Genomic DNA, 20310 nt, shown 5'->3' with positions numbered 1-20310 from the left:
TGACTTTATAAAAAAAATTCAGTTGCACACTCAATTATTCCACAAACAAATTGATAATAGATCCTTATAAATCAAAATATAAAATTATAATAAACATAGGGATCAGTCAAACATACATGTGTTCCATATCCCACCTAGAACAGAAAAAAATAGTACGCAATGCAACATCCTCAAAAAATAATAACCCCTTTATCCCTAATCAAGAATTACACCCGGGGGTATTCGTTGTCAGGATTTTATCAAGTAGAATTAGAAGAAAACTCTCGGGACATAACATCATTTTCCACAGATAAGGACTCATTCAGATTCAAGCGATTACCATATGGATTAAAAATTGCACCAAACTGGAATTCTAAACATTCCTTTATATGGATGATCTAATTGTCATTGGGTGCTCTGAAAGTCACATGATCAGAAACTTAAGAAATGTATTTGAAACCTGTCGAAAGAATAACTTAAAGTTGCACCCTGACAAATGCTTTTTCTTCAGACATGAAGCCAAAAGATTTGTAGCATTTTGTAATTACTACCGCAGATTTATCAATAAGCTATCAAGAAAAAATGTAGAATTTAACTGGGATGCAAACTGTCAGTCAGTTTTCGAATACTTAAAAAACAAACTATTAAGTCCACAAATACTCCAATATCCGGACTTCAATAAAAAACTCTGTATTACAACTGATGCAAGGAAGATCGCATGTGGATCCGTCCTCAGCCAAGAATATGATGGACTCCAATTACCCATATCATACGCAGCTAAGGCATTTACAAAAGGCGAAAGCAATAAGTCAACAATAGAGCAAGAAAGAAATTCCCAAATAGAACTGACCATCAGCCATTAACATATCTATTCTCTTTAAAAAACCCATCGTCAAAGCTTAGGTTAGATTTAGAAGAGTTCGATTTTACTATAGAATACATCAGAGGAAAAGACAATTACGCAGCAGACGCTTTCTCTAGGAGTGAATTTGAAAATATAAAAAACGTGGAAACTAATAAAATACTTAAAGTAGCAACAAGATCAGAAACAAAAAAATTAACACATAAAGAAAACAAAGTTAACAATAACAGAATAGAAATAGCAAAAAAAAAAATGAAATAATAAATCCTAACGAAGATAAAAAACATGCGCAACTTAGGTTCAAAAAATGCAAATGTTTTATGGCCAAAAATAAAGAAAAATTACTCTTCTTCAACAGAGGCGATTTGATCATTAATGGAAGAATAGATCTAGATCTATTCCTTCCAAGGCTTGAAAAATGAACCGGTGTTCAAAGAATCTATAAACTGAAGGTCCTAATAATAACATAGTAATAACTGATGATAAAAACAAAAAGCAAACAGTACATTTAGATAGAATAAAAGTAATATAAATAGGATATAAGAAAAATATAAATATTTTTCTTATATCCTATTTATATTACTTTTATTCTATATTCTATTAAAATATAAATATTTTTCTTTTTGAAAAAAAGAAGGTGTAGTATACTTTTAGGGATAGCATTAGGCCATATACTTTTTTTTGTTTAGCTTTAAGTACCGTTAAGGACACTAGCCATAATACCAATGTAAATGCTCCCCTATAAATACCAGGCTTGCGGCCCCAATAAATCACTTCAAGTCAAATTTTTCCTTTCGCCTATTACAAGCTATCCAGCTCCCGTCCGACCGACAGTGGGGCGAAGCCGTATATCGGACGGCACGATCGCGTGGACAAATACAATTAAAACGGACAAACAATTAAACAATTGGGATAGGTTTAACTGGTTCAATACCTCAGGAGAGTCTATTTCACCTATTGTGAATACAGATAGCACCAAGCATTACTAAAGAAGAAAGATTGACTAAAAGAAGCCTACTGGAGTATGATGGCAAATTGACATTGCGATCCCAATTTAGACCGCGAAGAGCAAAAAGCAGAAATTGCTTTTGAACAGATTCAAGTTTACTATGGTGCGTCTCATATTGAGGTGACCATATGCAAGATCCGTACTCTAAGATAGGACGGATTAATGAAGTATACCGAATTTTGGTTGTGTACGGATCGTCAAACTCTTTTGACCATCGATTCACAAACCGAAGATTATTCATAGCTTTACTAACTGTAGCAGAAATATGAGGATTAAAAGTTAATTTATGGTCCATTAGAACACCAAAGACATTGATAAAATCTAACCGCTCTAAGGGAGTGTCTTTAAAGTAATAAGTTGCTTAGTATAGAGTACATCTATAAAAAGACATATCATTACATTAAGAGCCGTTGAGGTTTAATAGGTTGGTTTTACACCAACTCTAAACATCATTAACATATTCGATCTGATGGCAAGAAGACGATATGTCATTAAAACTGAGGTAAAGCTTAACATCCTCCGCGTACATAAGCATAAGAGAATGTGTCACTGCCAATGGAAGATCATTTATCAAAAGAGTGAATAGCAATGGACCCAAATGACTACCTTGAGGAACTCCATAGCTCACTTGGATGATCTTAGAAAACTAAGTGTTAAAGAGGGCCTTTTTTGTACGCTTAGAAAGATATTGAAGAATCCAAACAAGCAAACGGCTGGGGATGCCAAGTACCTTCAACTAGTAAACTTTGCCGAAGTCAGTATAAATGACGTCAGTTTGCAAGGCAGCCTTGAATCCTTGAGTATGATTAACAGTCAAAGGCCTTGCTGAAGTCAGTATAAATGTCGTCAATTTGCACGGCAGTCTTTAATCCTTTGATCAAGTGAGATGTAAATTCTAATAGGTTAGTACAGTAGTTGTCGATCTACGTTTTAAAACCATGTTGCGATGACGAAATAATTGAGCAACAAAAGTGCTACAATTGAGATGTTTTTATTTTGTAAAATGCTTTGAGAATTTAGAAATAACCCTAAAATTGGAGGCTTCGGACTTTTTCCCCTGTTTATGAAGAGGAATAATAAATGAATCCTTCCAGATAGACAGGAAGGCGGAAAATGTGATGGACAGTGTAAGCAACTTAATTATTGGCTTACATAAGGGCTCTGCACAAAACCTTAACACGCAGCTTGGTATTCCGTCAGGGTCAGGTGCATATATTGGTTTGACGGAACTGAGCACGCTAAGAACCAAACATTCATCAAACACAGGGTCTAAAATGCAGTTAGACGATTGCAAGTGATGAGGGGATTTGCTTGATAAATCGAAGAGGAATAAGTTGTTTTGAAGAAATCAGCAAACATATCGGCAATTGCATTATCAGTGTCATCGTTATTGTTTTCGAAAGACAAGTAAGACGGGTGCACTGTTGTCTTACGTTTTACATTGACACAAATGCTTAGGATCGCGAGAAAACTTAATTTTACATCGCAGAAAATAATCCTTACAGCATTGTGAATTCAGCACCATAAAATTTGATCAAGCAACTTCATAAAGGGAAAAATACGATGCTAAAAAGACGCCGTCACTCCACCATCTACAGAATCCGCAGCCTAGCGCACCAGAGCTTGGCCAGCAAACTCCAAGTGGTCTAGAGGCCCTGTTGATCTCACTTAATCAAAACATGACCACTTCTATAATGACTGATGCGGAATCAAAACCTGCTTATCCAGAAGCTTATCGATAATTAATATTGGCTTCCCTACTTCTATGTCTTTGGAATGCTAACGGCATCTCCAAGCATAAAAATGAACTGCAACTATTCCTAGACTCAAGTGAAATCGACGTTTTGCTGATTTCGGAAACACATTTAACATCAAAAAATTATTTTCAAGTACCAAAATATACCTTCTATGCAACAAACCATCCAGACGGAAAAGCTCATGGCGGGACTGGTATCCTAATCAAAAACCGTATAAAACACTCGTTCCTCAATAGATTTGAAACACAGCACCTACAAGCAGCTGCTATAACCGTCCAAACCAGCTGCGGCAATACTACATTGGTTGCCCTGTACTAACCACCACGCTTCTCAATCTCTGAAAAGGAATTTACCGATTTCTTTAACACACTCGGAGATCGCTTCATTGCAGCAGGGGACTATAACGCCAAACATACGCACTGGGGATCTCGTCTGGTAAATCCTAAAGGCAAGTAGTTGTTCAACACAATAGTCAACCCACTCAATAAGAGGAATTGCGTCTCACCGGGTAGGCCTACTTATTGGCACAAAGACCCACAGAAAGTGCCTGACTTGATTGACTTCGCAGTAACCAAGAGATTTTACTTCCAATCACAGTCTTCGCTTAACACTCAACGCGATCGATTGTCTTCTCAATTAACTCGCTTCTGTTAGTTTCCCGACGCCTTATCTACATTTCATTCTTCTTTCCTATCCCCTTGTTTATTTACAGGCGGTCACTTATTTTCGTACGCACACGACAAACATGGCCCCGGGTCCACCCAATGTAATGGAAAACAGATTTTCCATACTCAGCGACAGCCCAAAAGCTAAAAAGAAAAGACAACATCTTAAAATCCCTCTCGATTTCCCTAAATACATAATCTTGTCTGCTAAGAATGAGGCGAAACCTATATCGGAATATTCTGGCCTTGCAATAAATAGGGAAAAAAAACTTATCCCCCTGATTTGCTCTTCTTCTCACCACTACTCGATTTCAACCTTCTCATGTTGGTAAAAAGCAAAGAAGTCGCTGATAAATTCATCAAAACAAACAACTTGCCGTGTATTTGCGAGGTTACATGCAAATTGCACGATTCTCTGAACAACACAAAGGGCACAATCTACGCATCCTTCCTTAATAACATACATTAAGAAGAAATCGTTTCGGAATTAAAACTGCAGAACGTTGAAGCAATATATAAATTCACTAGAAAATTCGAGGAAAAGGCAAAACCATCAACACCTACTAGTCACCTTTGATCTTTTTAATCTTCCAAACAATCTATCCATTGCCTGGAACACAGTCAGGGTGAGGGAGTACATTCCCAATCGCAATAGGTGTAAAACTTGCCAACTTCTTGGGCATACCGTTAAGCATTGCTCTAATCTCGCCGTTTGTGCCAAGTGTAACCTCCCACCCCACCCCAATAATACCTGCAATAAATACATTGAGCAAAAAGAAGTACTCAAAATAAAAACGCGTAACAAATGTACATTACGCGAAGCTAGAATTTTGCTTAAACAGCTCAGCCCACCCGTCATTTCCACCTCATTTGCTAAGGTAGCAAAAATAAAAACTTGACGATTCTTGCCCAAAAATGAAGAATCTACCTTAACACTAACAGACGAGTGAATGGATGACTCCTCCTCTTAATCTGACTTCTTCCAACCCTTATTCTAAACTTAGCATATAACATGTCTTTCTTTTTAATATCCCATTGTCCATTAAAATCTTAAATTGGAATAATAACGGATATACAAATAATTACCATGAACTATTATGCTAATTAAGGAAAAAACCCAGATTTTATACGCATCTAAGAAACCCACCTGGCTATCACCTCTAAAAACACAATTTTTCCTAAACCATATATTGGTTACTTTAAAAACTTTAATTCAACCCAGAAAGAAGGAATTTGCTTCCTAATTAAGCGCCACATCCCCCCAGAAATACATTGTTATTAGCAGCAACATTCTCTGCGATGCACTCTATTGGATTTCAACAATAAAATAACTGTAATTAATTTGTATATACCACCAACGCAATACTTTCATGAAAATGATTTTTGGCGTGTTGTCAATTACAGCAACCCAGTGCTCATTAATGGAGATTTTAATTCGTAGAGCCCGTTGTAAGGTACCGCCTTTTCAAATGCTCGCGGTAAAAAGGTGTAAAAATTTATTTCCCAATCCAACATCGCAGTAAATAATGGATCACCTAACCACTCAACCCATTCCACATTTACTTGTGTTGACATCACGATGGTTACAGCAGATATTTTACACAGGTGCTCCTGGTCAATTGACAAATGCCTCACACGAGTCTTAAATGATATAAGAAGGTGGGAGCTAGCTAGAGCTAGTTGATAACTTAAAAATACTTAGAATTGTATTCGATAAGAAATTTAACTTTATACAACACTGTCTGGTGTTAAGATTCAAATTAGAATACAGAGTAAATGTTATTAAATTCTTAAGCTCCAAATTTTCAAATATCCACATTAACACGTTAACATATATTTCCAAGGCACTTATCCTCTCCAAGTTGGATTATGGGCTGCCAATCGACGGTTAGTGCTCCAAATCCACAGCCGCAACGCGTAGCATCAATGCATTTCCCACCTCTCCGATCAAATGCATCCTTGCAGAGGCAGGACTGCCCTCCATCAAAGACAGACTGGTGGCATCAACAACAAGACCTATAGCTAAACTTGGCTCCACCCTAAACTCATTACTATCCAAACGCTTCAAGAGCGCAATAGCAGCCAAGAAAAACTACAAGATAATGTCTGCTATCAAGAGGCTTTCGCTGTTCTACAAGCCTGTCAGTTCGCACAGAAGAACAGAGGCAAATTCATAATTTGCTCTGACAGCATGTCGACATTATCATCGGTACAAAATATCAACTGCAGCCTCAATATTATAAACCGTATCCGCAGAATTTGCTTTTCTAATGATGTTGTGCTTCTCTCGGTACCCAGTCATCAAGGAAATGAAAACGGGGATAGCGCAGCCATCCCGACGATTTTAGCATCAATCACGTGAGCTCCGTGATACATACGGAACGACAACATTCAAAATGATCTAAATATACCTAGCGTGAAATCCTAAATAGGTAGTCAACAACTAAAGTATCATGGATGCACATCCAAATGTTCTTGTCAATTCCCTTACGCGACCTAATAATAGAACTCATCTTAAAGGAAATGACAGACCAACCCAATAATAAGAGATTAGGGCCGCTTGCAGTATCCCCAGAATTTATCTTAAATACTAGACTAAGAAAAATATCTCAAACTTGTTGTTAGGCTATAATTTAAGAGTAAATTCAACATATATGTTAAACGTTAAAAAAAAAATCTTTTCCAGAGATTCTATGTCTGCTTCCCAAATTCTTCACATTGCATCTGGAACTATATGATCTTTTTCTTTTCGGTGTGAAATCGTAAACTTAAACGCTTGTAAACGTAAATCCATCTGGCTAATCGACCTGATACGTTTTGTTGTCTCATTAGCCATAATAAACTTGAGTGATCCGTCACAACTTCAAACTCCTGTAACTCCAAATAATAGCGAAACTTTTCTATGGCTAAAATGACCACATTCACGTCTTTACGCTATATTAATCCGACAACTGAACCAAAACTGCTCCAATCCCTTTATCGCAAGCATCACAATGCTCGTAGAGTATCTGATCGATATTGGGATTTGGTAGTACCGGAGCCGTGGTTAAAAGAGATTTAAGTTTATCCATTGCCTCATGCGCATCTAAAGTCCACTTAAGTTGTTTTTTTTGTAGCCAGTATATCGGTAATTGGGCAGATAATTTCTTAAAAATTTCTGATAAACCTTTGGTACCAACCGCGAATTCCTAAAAACCCACGAACTTGCTTTAAATTTTTCGGCCCAAATAATTTATTTTTGTAACACAGAATTGACTTTCAAATTGGCCTTTAAAAAACTGCTCTGATATTCTTACCAGAACTGCTAAATGAGACTGAAAATCTAATGTTACAATGCATAGGTCATCAGGATAAGCAAAAGCACAATGACGTAATTCTGGGATAATAATTTCGTCCATCAGGCGACACGTAGACTGATACAATGGTCTTCCAGGAACTGTGAATGCTGTTAAAGCCTTAGATTGCTCTGTCAGACATATCTGCCAATAAGCGTCTTTTAAATCAAGGTTTGAAATGATCTTTACAATCAATATTCTAGCACATATACCCACGATGCTTTGCAATGGATATGCTTCAAAGCACATTGAGATGGTTCTATTTATTACCAATAGGCTTATCATTCTATCTACTTTTTGATTTAAAAGCTTTTTTACCGCCGGACTTACCGGATAAATTTTCTGCTTAACTGGTTTGTCCTCACCTAACGGACATGTTTCTGTTTCTTTATCTAATTGGAACTCAGATCCGCGTTTACTGAACTCATGATTCCTGGAGCTGGATTCAAAATTCTCCAAAAAACTATGCCTAGTATCAGACGTTGTTTAATAAAAGGTATGACAAATAATTCCATATCTTTTTCTTGGTCGTTATATTGGACTTTACTTGCATATCTCCTAAAACCTTATGATGCTTTCCTTCAGCTCTTTTCAAATTGGAACCCATGCATTTAAATTGTTTATATTTGGACCATTCTTGCTGGGCTAAATCTGCACCCACGCAATTTACATTTGCACCAGTGTCTAACAAACCCAATTCAGAAAATTGTAAAAAAGAGACTTGTGTATAACTATGCATGTCAGTTTTGTCTTGGAATATTGTAGATAAGTATCTTACTTTTAGCTCTTATATTTTTAAAAAACTTCCTCCTTCGGTGTGTATTTCCCTTTATTCTATTTTTAGGTGCTTCAAAAATCTTAATTTCATAATAGTTTTTCCATTTTTCGTGATAACGCAAAAACCTAAGGTTATGTTAACCATGTGAGCTATTCTCTTTTTGACTATATGTTTTAGATTGCTTCTAATAATCGGATAGGTCTGGTTTTTTGTTGGTTGTGGAACAGCCTCACTGACTGGGATGCCCCTATTTGTCGGTTTTCCGAACGCTTTCTACAGTTAACACAATTGGGCTTATAAATGTTAGGCGTGCCGCACCCGTTACAAAATATTCTTCTCTCCTCTAAACAATCTTCCCACTTATGGCCTTGAGTACAACAGTTCCAACAAGATAATTTCTTAGTGTTTTTTTGCGGAGCTGCTACTTGAGAATGCCCTTCTATTGTGCTTGCTTCTTCTTCTACTTCCTCTAATGCATATACTCGGTGTGATCCAATCTCTTTTTCTCGCGTATTTGAAAACTTGGGGCGACATAATTTTTTAAGAAAATTTTCTCTCTTTTATACCTGATGACTGATTGCTCGAAATTTCTCGAAAAGTAGTTGATCCTTTAGATCAGCTAATAAATTACCTCGTACTATTTGTACTTCCAGCCTTGAGGGCAATCGATCCATTAATTGACATATTGCTTTGTAAAAACCTTCGAAAGTTTCCCCCGTTTTTTGTTTGCGAACTCTTATTTGTTCTCTTATTTCATAATAAGAGCGACTATCTTTATATTGATGGCGTATCGCTTAAAACTCTGACTAGGTAAGATGGTCAATTCCTTTATGGTATCGCCAGTACCAATCTTCAACTTGACAAATCAAAACAATGTGTATATTCCGACTTCAAAATCTGCTCCTTAATATTCTCGAGTCTACGTTTTCGCTCTATATAGAAATTCTTCCAGTGGTAAGCCGTTAGAAGATCCATTAAAATTAATTCCCCACTTCTGATTCACCTCACCAACTTTATTTGTGCCTATCAATTGATAATGAGTTCTCCTGCTACTACTCGGTGATCTGTTTACTCGAAGTTGACTGCTTTCCTGCGCGTTGCAACTTATTCAAGAAGTAACCCGTTCTAGTGTCTGCTGAATAAGAGATTTCATTTCCTCTCGATTTATTTCGTTACTTAACGGCTGATTAACAGGACGTCGTGTGTTCCTTCGACGATTTGGTCTACCTTTTTGACGGTTTGGTCTGGGTATTGATTGCGGAACTTCTCTATGTTGAGTACTATTCCCTGCATGCAAAGGCGATGGTGTTGTGTATATGTGCTTCAATAACGTTTATGTTTATGAGCTCTTTTGTTCTTGGGTCTTCATTAACGCTACGTGCCATGGATCTAGTGACTGGTCTAACTTTTTTACTTGTTGGTTTATTTAAAATAACTTTAAGTCCTTATCCTTATTATATAAAAAATGAAGCAAGTAAGTCGACTCGTCGACTTGGGTATACCATACACCAGGTGAAACAAATATTTCAAATTTCGAAAACCAAATGTATGTCTATTAAATTGTTTTTCAATGTCTTATACTATGTGCTATCTCGCTCACTCTACAAACACACGAGCACTCTAGCGCCGCCACTAGCCAACGGCCAATTCTGGCCATGTGGACCGCTTAGTAAAATACGTTCATACTCATATTTTGCATGTTTCTAGTCCGATTTCAATAAAATTTGGTAGTTTGATAGAAATAGATAAGAATAATTAGTCTGCCGAATTTGAATGCGATTGTCAAAAAACAACAGGAGGAAATCGGTTTTTTCTAAATTATGGAGGCGGAAGTGGGCGTGGCAAAATGTGAAAATATCTAATTTCTCCGCGCATACTATGCCAGTATACATACTAAATTTGGTGACTTTAGCTTAGTTCGTTTTTGATAAAATCAGTTTTGTTTAATTTGCAGGGGCGGAAGTGGGCGTGGCAAAATGTTTAAATAGCCAATATCTGCGCGTCTAAGCTAGTCTACATACCAAATTTAATGTCGGTAGCTATCATAGTTTTTAAGGAAATCAGTTTTATGTAAATTCCGGGGGCGGAAGGGGGCGTGGCAAAAAGTTTAAACAATTAGATTCTGCGCGCTAACTAACTGAGCATATAAACCAAATTTGATGTCTCTAGCTATTATACTTTTTAAGAAAAACAGTTTTGTGTGATTCCTGGGGGCGTAAGGGGGCGTGGCAAAAAGTTTGAGCAATTAATTTCTGCGCGCTAACTAATCGGGTATACAAACTAAATTTGATGTCTCTTGTCAAACTTTTTAAGAAAAACAGTTTTATGTGATTCTTGGGGGCGTAGGGGGCGTGGCCGAAATTCCAATTAACTCTGAACATGTGCATACTACACGAGTATACACACCAAATTTGGTGGCTCTAGCTCTTATAGTCTCCGAGATCTGCGTGTTCATACAGACGGACGGACGGACGGACGGACAGACGGACATGGCTAGATCGACTCGGCTGTTGATCCTGATCAAGAATATTTATTTATTTATTTATTTATTTATTTACGTCAACTAACACAGCAGTCGACGAAAAAGCTTAAGCTAAAGACAGATAGTAATTAAATGAAGAAGGTAGCTTAGCTTTATACACAACTAAACATCCCCAGCCCGGTGGAGGTGTTTTATTTGCACAAGGTGCCAGCTATGCCCCGATTCACAGCCAATGTGGCCAGGGATGAGTTGCAGCCAATCCAAGTCCAGAATATTTTCATTGGTTTCGCTGTAGATTATTAAAAAGTATAGCGCGAAGAGAAGTGACAGAAAGATGAGGAGAGATAAGGTGAGAAAGGTTGTTAAAAGATTGGCAAAGAACACGAAGAGGTTCGTGAAGAGAGTAGTTAGTCAGACACCTACTAAGGTGAATAGGAAAAAAGTTTCTGGTCCGACGTGAGGGAACACAAAAATACAGCGTATCTAGTAAATTGGTAGAAATGACTTCGCCGTTGACTAGTTTATGTAGAAAGAGAATGCCAAAAACAAGCCTACGGTTATAAAGTGAAGGAAGATTAATAAGAAGAAGTCTGTCAGAATAAGAAGGTAGGCGAAGACCCGGGTCCCAATTTAGACCGCGTAGCGCAAACTTAAGGAATTGCTTCTGTACCGATTCAATACTACGCTGGTGAACATCATATTGCGGGTTCCACACTGGCGAGCAATATTCTAGAGTAGGGCGAACTAATGAAGTGTATAAAACCTTTCTTACATAGGGATCATCAAATTCTTTGGCCCAACGTTTAATGAAGCCGAGAAGGCTGCTTGCTCTGTTGACAATTGAAGAAATATGAACATTAAATGAAAGTTTAGGGTCAAACATAACGCCTAAGTCTTTGAATGATGGAACACAATCTAACAGAACAGACTTAATAGAGTAATGAGCTAGGAGCGGAGACAAACGACTGAAAGTCATAAAAGAACACTTAGAGGCATTAAGGTGTAATTTATTAACGTGGCACCAATCACAGAATGCATCGAGATCTGATTGCAAGTACTGTTGGAAAGAAGGATCATTATAGGAATAACAAATCTTGACGTCATCCGCAAACATGAGCACGCGTGAATGAGCCAAGGCCAAAGGCAAATCATTTATAAACAATGTAAATAATAGTGGGCCCAGATGACTGCCTTGGGGTACACCTGACGTAACTCGAACAGTTTTAGATATCGAGGAACGAAAAGACACCTTTTGGGTTCTGCCAATAAGATACGACTTTAACCAACCCAATAATTTTGGTGAAAAACCCATGATGTTAAGTTTCGCGAGAAGCAAAGAATGATCAACCGTATCAAAAGCCTTACTGAAGTCAGTATAAATAACATCAGTTTGACACTTTTTACGGAAGCCATGGTGTACTAGGGTAGTCAATTCTAAAAGGTTGGTAAGCGACGAACGACCTTTCACGAAAACAATGCTGGCAAGGAGAAATAGTGGATCTGGATAGATGTTGAAGGGAAGACGTAATAATTTTCTCAAACAGTTTAGGTATTGCCGAAAGTTTGGCAATGCCACGGTAGTTGGAAACATCCGATTTGCTACCCTTTTTAAAAAGCGGAATAATAAATGACTCCTTCCAAATATCAGGAAATCTAGAAGTCTCACTCGATATAAAGAATAACCGAGCTAAAGGCTTAGATAGGGAAATCGAACACATTTTAAGGATGCAACTAGGTATATCATCAGGCCCGGGAACGAAGGAAGACTTCATATATGACAAGCTAGAGAGAATACAGTCTTCAGTAATACTGGGAAAAAACATACAATTTAAATGTGGGATTGAAAAGGGATAGGGTGTGGGATCCGAAACAGTAGTAGAATATGTCGACTGAAAAAATTTAGCAAACAGATCTGCAATATCTAAATCATTATTAGCAGACTGATCGTTAAGTCTGAAGGAGGAAGGTAGGACATTAGAGCGTCTTTTGGAATTGACAAAGTTGTAAAATCTTTTGGGGTTATTATAAAATTCAGCCTTACAGCGAACGAGATAATTGTTGTAGCATTGAGTATTTAAAAGACAAAATTGAGATTTGGCTATACAATAATTTGCATAGTCAAGTCGCGAACCAGTTTTTTTAAATCTTTTAAAATATCTCGATTTAATGTTACGAAGATTAGAGAGCCTACGTGTGAACCAGACTGGCGAGCTGGAGACGGTAGAGACATTCACATAAGGAACGCATTTATCAATTAGAGAATTAAGAGCAGAATAGAAAAACTTCACTGCACAATCTATATCGCAGCACTCAAATAGAAACGACCAATCAAAAGAGAAAATAAGGCTGTTAAGAAGATTGAAATTTGTTTTTCGAAAACATCTACGACGAGAATTTGAGATGTTTTTAAAAAAATTAGTAACGGAATTGTAAGAAATAGTAACTTCAATGGTAGGATGATAAGGATCTTCAGGTTTCACTAGTGGCTGTGTTTGCGATACAGCACTAACAGTGGGATCAGAGACAAAAACAAGATCAAGGATTCTTTTAGAACAGTTAAGGAAAGAATTCAACTGATATAGTGGACATTCAAGTAGGCTATCAAGAAAAACATGTTGAGATGAAGGAATTAAGAAAGATAGATTATCATCAACAAGCCAAGAAATATTAGGCAAGTTAAGATCACCTAAAACTATAAGAACATCACGATCTTTAAGACGACCAGAAATAGTTCGTAAAGCATCAGCATGGTGCACGTAGATCATGATATCAGAAGCTGGAGGAATATATGAACAAGAGATATATAGGCTAAAGTTAGAACATGTAACTTCGACGCAAATAAACTCAACACCTAAGGGGAGATCAATCGGCACCACACTTGAAGACAGATTCGAGTTTACAGCAATGAGTACTCCACCGCCACGACGACCAACACGATCAAGCCTATAAGAAATAAAATTATTAGAAAGAATTTCATTATCTAAAACAGAGGAGTTAAGCCAAGTTTCAGAGAAAGCTAATATGTCAGCCGAAAAGGTTTGGCTATCACAGAAAAGGTTCGACAGCTTGGTAAGAAGTCCTCTTACATTTTGATAATGAATGCAAAGACTAGACGTTATTAGTTTTTTGAAGCAGAAGATAAAGTAGGAAGGTGGACAGGCAACGGACGAGAGCGCTTATTGGGCGCAAACTCGTGTACAACTAGGCCCTCTGGCCAAAAATTAGGGTCAACCATAGCTGAGAAGTACTCATTTGGTACTGTAATTTTAAAAGAGGAGATTTCGCGAGGCCTAGAAAACTTAAACTTTTGAATTAAAACCTTAGCAGGGCAAATATTACCAATGTAAGCTGCCAAAGACGACTCAGAAGTATCTGGAGCAAGCCTAGAAATAAATAATTGTTTGCGATGAGGCACTACAGTTAGTGGAGGCGGAGGAGCATTGGGATCCGCAAGTGATTGAGAGCCGGCATGATCCTGTGATTGATCAGAGTTCCCGTGAGGGATAGATTGAGGTACACCAGGGCTTGTAATGGGTACTTCAATCTGAAAAGAAGAGCATAAAGAGGGACAAGAAGATGGTGTAGGCAAAAGTAAAATCGGAGAGGAAGTAATAGAGAGAGCTGGCGACTGCTTACGAGGCAACTCAAGGGTACATTTCTAGTGCAATTTCTCAGAAGGTGGAACAAATTTGAATTGCGACAATAATTGAACCAGCACATTTTAAGTGAATAAGATTATCGCAGAGCCAACAAGATATTGCTCTATACTGATCATCAAAACGATCAGAATGTTTGCAATTAGGTAGACAACAAGCCATTGAAAAGCCAAAAGAAACACAAGGCAAAAAAAAAAATACATATAAATAAGAATATATAGAAAAATTAAATTCACAGCACAAAGATAATTATTGATAAATAATCAATAATTACAAATAAAACAAAGAGACAGCTAGAGTGCACAGTACAACAGAGAGTGCAAGAACAGTTATAAGCCGAGCTTTGAGAGGCGGCCTTACAAAAGTGATTACGCGGGAGAGAAGCTGAGCACAAGCACAAAGCAGAGAGAACAACAAAGCCACTAGCACTGATGGTATGATGGGGGCGATGAGGGGAGCAACTGCAGAAGCAAAATATGTAAATGCACCAAACACTAATCACGAAAAAAAAAAACTGTTTTAACTGATTAATTTGATTTATGGAAATAAAACACAAGGGAGTCAAGCGAACAACACCAGCGGAAGTGTAAACAAACTAAGCACAATTAAAAATTGAGAAAAAACAATAAATATTAATAAAAACTCAGGAGCTATGCAAAAACACGACCGTCACGTCAGAGAGCAGAAAGCTTTAGCTTTATATACTTTATAGGGTCGGAGAAGCTTCCTTCTGCCTGTTACATACATTTTGGCGACTTTAATATACCATTTCACCCTATGGGTGTATGGTATAACCAGAGGGCCGGGGCTAACTTCGACCGCGTCAAAGTTTGTATACCCTTGCAACTTTTTTGGTAACTCTTTCCTTACCTATTAGCCATCAATGTGGAAGAACGTTTTATATAAAAAGGATTATATTTGCGAAAGAATGGCCTACAATCGTAGGAAATAACCAAGATATTGATCAAAGTCACTGTTTTGCACCGATCGTTCCTATGGGAGCTATATGATATAGTCACCCGATCTTTATCAAATTCGACACAGTCATTAACAGATATATTAAATTAAGAAATCTTTAATTTGAAAACAATCGCGTTAAAAGTAACGAAGTTATTTACAAAAGTCACTGTTTTCGACCGATCGTTCCTATGGGAGCTATAAGGTATAGTCGCCCGATCTTGATCAAATTTGGCACAGTCACTAACAGATATATTAAACGAACAAATATTTAATTTGAAAGCAATCGCGTTAAAAGTAACGAAGTTATTTACAAAAGTCACTGTTTTCGACCGATCGTTCCTATGGGAGCTATATGATATAGTCATCCGATCTTGATCAAATTTGGCACAGTAGTTTATAGGCGTAATAAACTCTCGAATATTTCACGATAAAAGCACAGAAAATAACGAAGTTATTGAGAAAAGTCACTGTTCGTGACTTTGGGGTTTGTATGGGAGCTATATTTTTTTATTTTTTTTTTTTTTATTTTATTTACGTCAACTAACACAGCAGTCGACGAAAAAGCTTAAGCTAAAGACAGATAGTAATTAAATGAAGAAGGTAGCTTAACTTTATACACAACTAAACATCCCAGACCCGGTGGAGGTGTTTTATTTGCACAAGGTGCCAGCTATGCCCAGATTCACAGCCAATGTGGCCAGGGATGAGTTGCAGCCAATCAAAGTTTCTGGTCCGACGTGAGGGAACACAAAAATACAGCGTATCTAGTAAATTGGTAAATTGACTTCGCCGTTGACTAGTTTATGGAGAAAGAGAATGCCAAAAACAAGCCTGCAGTTATAAAATGAAGGAAGTTTAATAAGAAGAAGTCTGTCAGAATAAGAAAGTAGGAGAAGACCCGGGTCCCAATTTAGACGCTGGTGAACATCATATTGCGGGTTCCACACTGGCGAGCAATATTCTAGAGTAGGGCGAACTAACGAAGTGTATAAAACCTTTGTTACATAGGGATCATCAAATTCTTTGGCCCAACGTTTGATGAAGCCGAGAAGGCTGCTTGCTCTGTTGACAATTGAAGAAATATGAACATTAAATGAAAGTTTAGGGTCAAACATAACGCCTAAGTCTTTGAATGATGGAACACAATCTAACAGAACAGACTTAATAGAGTAATGAGCTAGGAGCGGAGACAAACGACTGAAAGTCATAAAAGAACACTTAGAGGCATTAAGGTGTAATTTATTAACGTGGCACCAATCACAGAACGCATCGAGATCTGATTGCAAGTACTGTTGGAAAAAAGGATCATTATAGGAATAACAAATATTATCAGGCCCGGGAACGAAGGAAGACTTCATAGGTGATAAGCTAGAGAGAATACAGTCTTCAGTAATACTGGGAAAAAACATATTATTTAAATGTGGGATTGAAAAGGGATAGGGTGTGGGATCCGAAACAGTAGTAGAATATGTCGACTGAAAAAATTTAGCAAACAGATCTGCAATATCTAAATCATTATTAGCAGATTGGTCGTTAAGTCTGAAGGTGGAAGGTAGTACATTAGAGCGTCTTTTGGAATTGACAAAGTTGTAAAATCTTTTAGGGTTCTTATAAAATTCAGCCTTACAGCGAACGAGATAATTGTTGTAGCATTGAGTATTTAAAAGACAAAATTGAGATTTGGCTATACAATAATTTGCATAGTCAAGTCGCGAACCAGTTTTTTTAAATCTTTTAAAATATCTCGATTTAATGTTACGAAGATTAGAGAGCCTACGTGTGAACCAGACTGTCGAGCTGGAGACAGTAGAGACATTCACATAAGGAACGCATTTATCAATTAGAGAATTAAGAGCAGAATAGAAAAACTTCACTGCACAATCTATATCGCAGCACTTAAATAGAAACGACCAATCAAAAGAGAAAATAAGGCTGAATCTACGAGGAGAATTTGAGATGTTTTTAAATAAATTAGTAAAGGAATTGTAAGAAATAGTAACTTCAATGGTAGGATGATAAGGATCTTCAGGTTTCACTAGTGGCTTAGTGTTTTTCTGCGGAGCTGCTCCTTGAGAATGCCCTTCTATTGTGCTTGCTTCTTCTTCTACTTCCTCTAATGCATATACTCGGTGTGATCTCTTTTTCTCGCGTATTTGAAAACTTGGGGCGACATAATTTTTTAAGAAAATTTTCTCTCTTTTATACCTGATGACTGATTGCTCGAAATTTCTCGAAAAGTAGTTGATCCTTTAGATCAGCTAATAAATTACCTCGTACTATTTGTACTTCCAGCCTTGAGGGCAATCGATCCATTAATTGACATATTGCTTTGTAAAAACCTTCGAAAGTTTCCCCCGTTTTTTGTTTGCGAACTCTTATCTGTTCTCTTATTTCATAATTAGAGCGACTATCTTTATATTGATGGCGTATCGCTTAAAACTCTGACCAGGTAAGATGGTCAATTCCTTTATGGTATCGCCAGTACCAATCTTCAACTTGACAAATCAAAACAATATGTATATTCCGACTTCAAAATCTGCTCCTTAATATTCTCGAGTCTACGTTTTCGCTCTATATAGAAATTCTTCCAGTGGTAAGCCGTTAGAAGATCCATTAAAATTGATTCCCCACTTCTGATTCACCTCACCAACTTTATTTGTGCCTATCAATTGATAATGAGTTCTCCTGCTACTACTCGGTGATCTGTTTACTCGAAGTTGACTGCTTTCCTGCGCGTTGCAACTTATTCAAGAAGTAACCCGTTCTAGTGTCTGCTGAATAAGAGATTTCATTTCCTCTCGATTTATTTCGTTACTTAACGGCTGATTAACAGGACGTCGTGTGTTCCTTCGACGATTTGGTCTACCTTTTTGACGGTTTGGTCTGGCTCATTTGTTCTTGGGTCTTCATTAACGCTACGTGCCATGGATCTAGTGACTGGTCTAACTTTTTTACTTGTTGGTTTATTTAAAATAACTTTAAGTCCTTATCCTTATTATATAAAAAAACCAGAGGGCCGGGGCTAACTTCGACCGAGTCAAAGTTTGTATACCCTTGCAACTTTTTTGGTAACTCTTTCCTTACCTATTAGCCATCAATGTGGAAGAACGTTTTATATAAAAAGGATTATGTTTGCGAGAATGGCCTACAATTGTAGGAAATAACGAAGATATTGATCAAAGTCACTGTTTTGCACCGATCGTTCCTATGGGAGCTATATGATAAAGTCACCCGATCTTTATCAAATTCGACACAGTCATTAACAGATATATTAAATTAAGAAATGTTTAATTTGAAAACAATCGCGTTAAAAGTAACGAAGTTATTTACAAAAGTCACTGTTTTCGACCGATCGTTCCTATGGGAGCTATAAGGTATAGTCGCCCGATCTTGATCAAATTTGGCACAGTCACTAACAGATATATTAAACTAACAAATATTTAATTTGAAAGCAATCGCGTTAAAAGTAACGAAGTTATTTACAAAAGTCACTGTTTTCGACCGATCGTTCCTATGGGAGCTATATGATATAGTCATCCGATCTTGATCAAATTTGGCACAGTAGTTTATAGGCGTAATAAACTCTCGAATATTTCACGATAAAAGCACAGAAAATAACGAAGTTATTGAGAAAAGTCACTGTTCGTGACTTTGGGGTTTGTATGGGAGCTATATTTTTTTTTTTTTTTTTATTTTTATTTTTATTTTATTTACGTCAACTAACACAGCAGTCGACGAAAAAGCTTAAGCTAAAGACAGATAGTAGTTAAATGAAGAAGGTAGCTTAGCTTTATACACAACTAAACATCCCCGACCCGGCGGAGGTGTTTTATTTGCACAAGGTGCCAGCTATGCCCAGATTCACAGCCAATGTGGCCAGGGATGAGTTGCAGCCAATCCAAGTCCAGAATATTTTCATTGGTTTGGCTGTAGATAATTAAAAAGTATAGCGCGAAGAGAAGTGACAGAAAGATGACGAGAGATAAGGTGAGAAAGGTTCTTAAAAGATTGGCAAAGAACACGAAGAGGTTCGTGAAGAGAGTAGTTAGTCAGACATCTACTAAGGTGAATAGGAAAAAAGTTTCTGGTCCGACGTGAGGGAACTCAAAAAATACAGCGTATCTAGTAAATTGGTAGAAATGACTTCGCCGTTGACTAGTTTATGGAGAAAGAGAATGCCAAAAACAAGCCTACGGTTATAAAATGAAGGAAGATTAATAAGAAGAAGTCTGTCAGAATAAGAAGGTAGGCGAAGACCCGGGTCCCAATTTAGACCGCGTAGCGCAAACTTAAGGAATTGCTTCTGTACCGATTCAATACTACGCTGGTGAACATCATATTGCGGGTTCTACACTGGCGAGCAATATACTAGAGTAGGGCGAACTAACGAAGTGTATAAAACCTTTGTTACATAGGGATCATCAAATTCTTTGGCCAAACATAACGCCTAAGTCTTTGAATGATGGAACACAATCTAACAGAACAGACTTAATAGAGTAATGAGCTAGGAGCGGAGACAAACGACTGAAAGTCATAAAAGAACACTTAGAGGCATTAAGGTGAATGAGCCAAGGCCAAAGGCAAATCATTTATAAACAATGTAAATAATAGTGGGCCCAGATGACTGCCTTGGGGTACACCTGACGTAACTCGAACAGTTTTAGATATCGAGGAACGAAAAGACACCTTTTGGGTTCTGCCAATAAGATACCAACCTACTAATTTTTGTGAAAAACCCATGATGTTAAGTTTCGCGAGAAGCAAAGAATGATCAACCGTATCAAAAGCCTTACTGAAGTCAGTATAAATAACATCAGTTTGACACTT

At 37.3% G+C, this 20310-nt stretch overlaps 1 protein-coding gene across 1 annotated transcript in view; it reads left to right on the top strand.

Annotated features, from left to right (window-relative positions):
* The window catches only part of LOC137586136 (calcineurin-binding protein cabin-1-like), a 1431569-nt gene that overhangs the window by 588156 nt on the left and 823103 nt on the right, over window positions 1-20310 (top strand). The window lies entirely within an intron of this gene.

The sequence above is a fragment of the Drosophila tropicalis genome, unplaced genomic scaffold (genome assembly GCF_018151085.1).
Source record: "Drosophila tropicalis isolate 14030-0801.00 unplaced genomic scaffold, ASM1815108v1 contig_905, whole genome shotgun sequence".
NCBI classification, from domain to species: domain Eukaryota; kingdom Metazoa; phylum Arthropoda; class Insecta; order Diptera; family Drosophilidae; genus Drosophila; species Drosophila tropicalis.
This window is presented reverse-complemented; position numbering and strand designations above follow the sequence as displayed.